We start from the raw sequence: 6,263 nt of genomic DNA on the forward strand, positions 1-6,263 counted from the left end.
ACCGGTGCAGGAATTGCTCTGCCTGATTTGCTGGGACTTGGGACCCATCTGACCATCACCTCCTGCAGCAGTGTTTTGCACTCCTGACAGTTCTCCAGACTCCAAACTTTTCAAATGAGTTTCTGCAATTTAAAATTAATAATTGTTCTGTCTAGAACGGGGATAATTAAATGCCTGTTCATCCTCATTATTGTCAGCCTTGTGATTTGTTGTTTTCTCTGTAATAAAATTAACCGGTTTAACTAATGGGTGCCAAAACTCGATAATTAAAGCTGAGCAAATAATTTGCAGCAAACAATTCACCCGCTGGGCCTGGCAGGGCTCAGGGCTTCTACCAGGGCCTTTCCTGAAGCTTTCTAAGAAAAAAGGGCTCCCATAGCAGGATGGGTTGTGCACGACCACCTGGTAATGAGGGATGGAACCGAAATTGGAGCAGTTTCTGCCCTGTAAGAGCAATGGTGCACTGGCAGGGGCTGCCATCCCCAGGCGTGTTCCAGTGCTGCACTGTGGGATGCATTGGTGGCGTGGCTGCAGGTGGGCCTGGGGATTTCAGAGGGCTTTTCCAGCCTGAAAGGTTCTGTGATTGCGTGATTCTACGACTCCATCCTGGCTGCCCATTGGTAGAACCCAGTGAGGGTGCATGGCGAGCCCAACGCCTGCGATGGGGAGGGGGAAAATGCCACCTCCAACCAAGAACGGACCTTAAAATGACTGCTATTGGCAAGGCTCCACTCTGCCGGCAGCTGAAGGGCCGTTCAGAGGTCCTGCAATTAAAGACAGAGGTTTTGATGCCCGTTACAACACAAGGGGCCACGGATGAGGCAGCGCCACGAGGCGCAGCGCAGTTTGCTGCTGCCCCAAAGGCTTTCGGGGTCCGGCGCTGTGTGAGGAGCAGCACAGCTCTGCCCCCAGCTGTGCACGCAGCCAGCGGGGCTCAGATGGAGCCGATAGGAAATGCCTCCTCCCTAGAACTTTAAATTAAAAAAGCAATGTGCTGTTTATTGGTTCTTGCCAGTGCCTCCGGAGCGGCGGGCTCATAAAGATCATATTACAGTACAAGCCATTATGCAAAGAGTTTACTATATATACATTTCTAAATGCTTCAGCAAACAGCAGCCTGCTTACGAGCAGAGCAGGATAACTGGTTCGTTTGGGGTAACAAATGATCCTTGATTTGATTTTAAATGCAATGACAGCAAAATTTATTTCTTATTTAATCACTTGCCGGAGCAGTTGAGGATGGGATGGCATTAAACCACACAATGCAGCATATGAGTACTGAATCCACTGAAATAGGCATAAGAATATATTATGTTTATAGGATAGAAAAAGATTGTACAGCAATGCGTATAACGAGAATGGGTATTTTTGTCATTTATACAGTGGCTTATATCATTATTTCTTCCCACTTCCAATTTTTCAGTAATAAAAATACAGGGGATGTGATTCTCTTTGCATTACAGATAAACCATCTTGATTCTTTATTAAATATTTTTATTAATCTGAAGTACTACAAAGCATTTGAGCAGATAAATCAGGCTCCGAATAGTCATTTCCTCTCCGCTATGGCTCTATAAAGTGGATTCATTTATGAGCGTGCAAAACCAGAAAAGAAGGTTTCCATATTCATTAATGCATTCCCTTATGTTCCTATTTTCACACCCGCGCCTTGCAGGAGCGCTGGGCCAGCAGATCCCCCAGCAAAGCACAGCTCAGCCTTCTCACTGTGCTGGCGGGGTGACCGTGCTGATGCTGAGTCCAGTTCCTGAGCCCAATCTTGGCACTGGAGCCAGCAGGCAGCCCTGGGGCTGGGGAGGGAATGGGGATGGGGATGAGGATGGGGATGGGGATGAGGAATGGGGATGGGAATGGGGATGGGGATGGGGATGGGGATGGGGATGAGGAATGGGGATGGGGATGGGGATGGAGATGAGGAATGGGGATGGGATGGGGGTGGGGATGGGGATGGGGATGGGATGGGATGGGGATGGGGATGGGGATGGGGGTGGGGATGGGGATGGGGATGGGATGGGATGGGATGGGGATGGGATGGGATGGGGATGGGGATGGGATGGGATGGGGATGGGATGGGGAATGGGGATGGGGATGAGGAATGGGGATGGGGATGGGATGGGGATGGGGATGGGGATGGGGATGGGATGGGGATGGGGATGGGGATGGGGCTCTCCCCATCACTGTCTGCATGCAGAGGGATGTGGTGATGGAGAGCTGCGCTGCGTTGGCAGCGCTCGGCAGCAACCGTTGGAGGAGGTGGGGGAGGCACAGAGGGATTAAAGCTATTTAAAACACAGCCAGGTGTGCAAACAAGTTTATTCTATTGTAGCAGCCAGCGCATGAATCACGGGCGCTGTGGAAAGGTTACGGCGTTATTTAGGGCTGCCGGGGAGATGTGACATTTGGTGAATGCCTTTGCTGAGGATGTTCCCTCCGTGGATTCCGTGATTATCCATTGGGACCTCAGAAAGCCACTGCCCTGCAGCCCCATCCTGCTCCCAGCGCCCGGCACCCAGCGGGGCTTTGGCATTTCAGTGCAGCAGCTGCCTGACAGCTGTTGGCTGTTGGCAATAGGAACACTGGAGCGGGGAGAAGCGCTGCTCCCCTCGCAGCCCGGCGTCCCACGGCTCCTTCCTGCCCTCACACCGCAGCTGATGAGCGGCACAGCAGAGCACAGCTGCTGGTTTTCCCCTTTTCCCCACTGACGGTGCTGGAAGTGGTGCAGGAGAGGTGGCACTGAGATTGCTTTCTCCCAGCTGTTCATCATCAGCATCGGAGCTGCCCCGAGAGGATCAGACGCCGCACAGCTGCAGGGAGCAGAGGAAAGCCCACGGGCAGGGCGGTGGGACTGCATCCAGGATGAACCCTAGCTCCAAAGCAGCAGCATCTCCTGGGGCCCGAGGCTGAGGAGTTTGGGAGGTCTCATGGAAGCGGCGCGTTGCAGGAAGAAAACGGTTATCGATGCAGAACGCCGTCCTCTCACTTCCCGGGCTGTTAGAGAGAGAAAGAGTTTTACACCTTTGCAAAACAGTGCTCAAGAAGGAAATGAGCAGCCAGGGCTTGTAATTGAGATGGATGAAAAGGCGTCCGGCTTCCCCCAAAGCGATTCAGGCAACGTACTTGAGGAGAATATGAAGTGCGCCGCTCTCTTAAGATCGCCACGCTGCAGCTAAATTATTAATGATGAGGAATGATTTCATATTTAATCTAAAGACTATTAATTACACTGCAGAAGAGCAACGCACCATCCTGAGAGCCCCTTCTCACCAGCTGAATAATTCAGCGCTGCCCCATATTTTACCTCCATGTCGAGGCGGGCAGCGACGCGTTCCCATGCAGTGCAGAGGTGTGCAGGGCTGGAGGGGGCAGCCTATGGGGATAAGGATGACAGGGACAGATGTCAGCCCCCCATGAAGGCAGTAGGGCTGTGGGGCTGAGGGGGGAGGCTGCCATGGGGCTGAATGGGCCGGGATGCAGCTGCTCCCATGCTCAGCACAGCCCCGCTCTGTGCAGATGCAGAAGACAGATGTTTATTTGTCCAGGATTATTTGCTGATCACTGTTACGGTGATCCAAGATGATCATTAAAAAGGGCAATGGGCTGTTTAATAATAATGCTCAGAGCACACAGCGTGCCTCGCATTATGAGGATGTTTAAGCACAAGCCCAATTAAGTCCCTTGCATCCCTGCAGAATTACCCCAGTTGTGCAAACTATTAGCCAAACTCCAGGCTCCTTGCACTTGAAGGCAATCCTGTAGGCTGGCACTCTGCTAGAGACCCATTTCTACCCTGAAGCTAAATTAAAATCCTATTGCGCTGGCGCTGCTAATATTTCCTGCTCTTGTTTCCAACAATTAAATTGTGACATCCTGCCAAAGCCTGCGAGGAGCCCAGGAAAGGATCTCCACGAGCTGCAAAGAAGCCACAGCCTGCCTCTCTGCACCCAGGTAACCGGTGGGGGGAAACAGAGGGAAGTAAAAGGTTGTTTAAGGAAGAGATGAGTATTTGGTCACAGCTTAAAAGTTGGTACTTAGAAATTCCATGAATTTTAAAATAAAGACGTTGTGAGATTTGAACTTTCTTCTGAACGCTCGCAAGCAGCGGTGCCTAATACCTTCCCTGGCCATTAAGGAGCTGAGCTGGAGAGCAGCAAGCACTAAGCACCACGCTGATAGAGCAGTTACACACAGTAATAGAATTGTGTTTGGAGAGGCTGCAAAGGCAGGTATGGAGACCATACATAAACAAGGCCATTACCAGCCAGAGTAAGCGGTGATAGAATTTCATGAATATCCCCACAAAAAGCTTTGTATATTTATAACAACCCACAGAGTCGTTTGGAGCTCAGTCAGGGGCCTTTCGGAGTGATTCGGGAGGTAAATTGCGCAGCAGGGCTGTGCTGCCCTGCCCCAGGTATGGGAGACGTGGGCTGCTGCCATGGGGCAGTGCTGGGACAGGGCACGGGGGATGGAAGCTGCTATGGGGCAGCCTTGGGGGCGCCCAAAAGGAACCACTGCTCCTCTGTCTGCCCACTGAAGTGGCTGAGGGGTGACAGACCGGCATTTCCACGTCTCAGGAAAAGAATATCCAGGATTCATCGGCCTCAAAGCGCCAGGATGGGGCTTGGAATCCACACACCAGCCCGCCTCAGCATATTTATTGCTTCGATTTAAATAAATAGCTGCTTCAAACTCAGAAAAACTTCTTGCTGCAAGTTTTGCAAAACCCGAGCACGCGTGACAGCAGGCATGTAGCTCAAAGACGAGCCTAATCAAATGCTAATTGCAATTCATAAATTATATTGGGATGCCTGGGACTGTCGGAGATCCTGGATGAAGTGTAGTGTTCAATTTATCCTGCGCACGTTGCCGACAGTGCTGCCAGCCTCCTTCTTGTCCCCCTGTGTTGTTTTGTCATCTCTGTACTATCACCAATTCATCACAAAGGCAACTGAACTCTCCGATGTCCACCCACTGGGTGACTTTGTCTGCGCTACTCTATGACTTCTAAATTAAATTGTCAAAACACATTACTGAGAAAAATATTGCGAAGGGAAAGTTCTTTACCCTTTTATCCCATCTTAGGAGAGAATCAGTTTGACTTGAAGAAAACGTCGGCTTCATTATCCCTCCTGCTATCATATTTCTTCACTCAGCAGCGGCAGAAGAGAGTCAATAGGGAAGACTTGGATGACATGATGTAGCATCCCACAGGAGTTGTCTCAATAAATTCTGAGAGTGCCCAGAAATGCTGCTGGGGGGTACAGGGGGGGAGGGCAGGGAAGAAGAAGGGATAATTTTCACTCTCTTTATTCCTCCCACTCTCAGACAATTTAGAAGAGATTACGGACCTGGTGGAGACTTCCCTGCTCATCCCACACCCGCCGGTCGGGGTGCAGCTCCTTGGGGTCCCTCCATCAGCAGACATCTGCCCAAGAGGGGCTGAGCCCAGGGCCCCTGGAGGAGTCCTCACGCGTGGAATCCCCCCAGAGGGCTGCCAGCAGGGGGGAGCAGCTCCAAAACTGCTCCAATTCGCACCAGAGGAGAAGCCAGGCAGCACGGCTGGCTCCATATGGCTCCTGCAGGGCTGGCGTCGTGCTCAGTACTGTGGGAGAGTCTGATGCTCCATGTGATCCCATAGAATCGTTCATCTGCAGACATAAAACAAAGGAAGCCATTCCTCCGAGGTAGAGACACGTTAGTTGCCACCTTCTCCCATTCACAGGCTGGTCTTTTTGGGGCATAAAGTACCAGTCATAGGAAGCAAGTAACGCATTGTGCGCTCATTCTTTTGGCTTTAGACAACATGAACATAATAAATATATACTGTTTATTTATTCTACTGCGGTGCGAGTGCAGGAGGCAATGCCCACGTTTAAATGGGACATTTTTAAATGCTCACATTTCCTCGGCCGTTATGCATTAGCCATCAGTACTCAAATTGCCTCGTATTTGCAATTTTATGGCTACATTTCATCAAGCACACGGGAGCTGCATTCAAAGCATGAGAATAAAGCACTCCACTCGCGTTAGGCTCTGATGCAGGCGGTGGCTGCCCAGCAGAAATCTCTTTTTTCTTTTTTCTTTCTTTTTTTTTTTCTGCAGCAGTTTCAATTCCATCTGCAAATCCGAGCTCAGGGTTGAACTCAACCTGCGTGGAAATCAGTGCTGGAACGCGTCCCGACAGCTCCCAGCAGCGCCGGGGTCACCGGGTCGGTGTTCAGCCTCGCACCCAACCCGACCTTCAG

Source organism: Tympanuchus pallidicinctus, unplaced genomic scaffold, assembly GCF_026119805.1.
Source record: "Tympanuchus pallidicinctus isolate F22 unplaced genomic scaffold, pur_lepc_1.0 scaffold8, whole genome shotgun sequence".
Classification (NCBI taxonomy): Eukaryota; Metazoa; Chordata; class Aves; order Galliformes; family Phasianidae; genus Tympanuchus; species Tympanuchus pallidicinctus.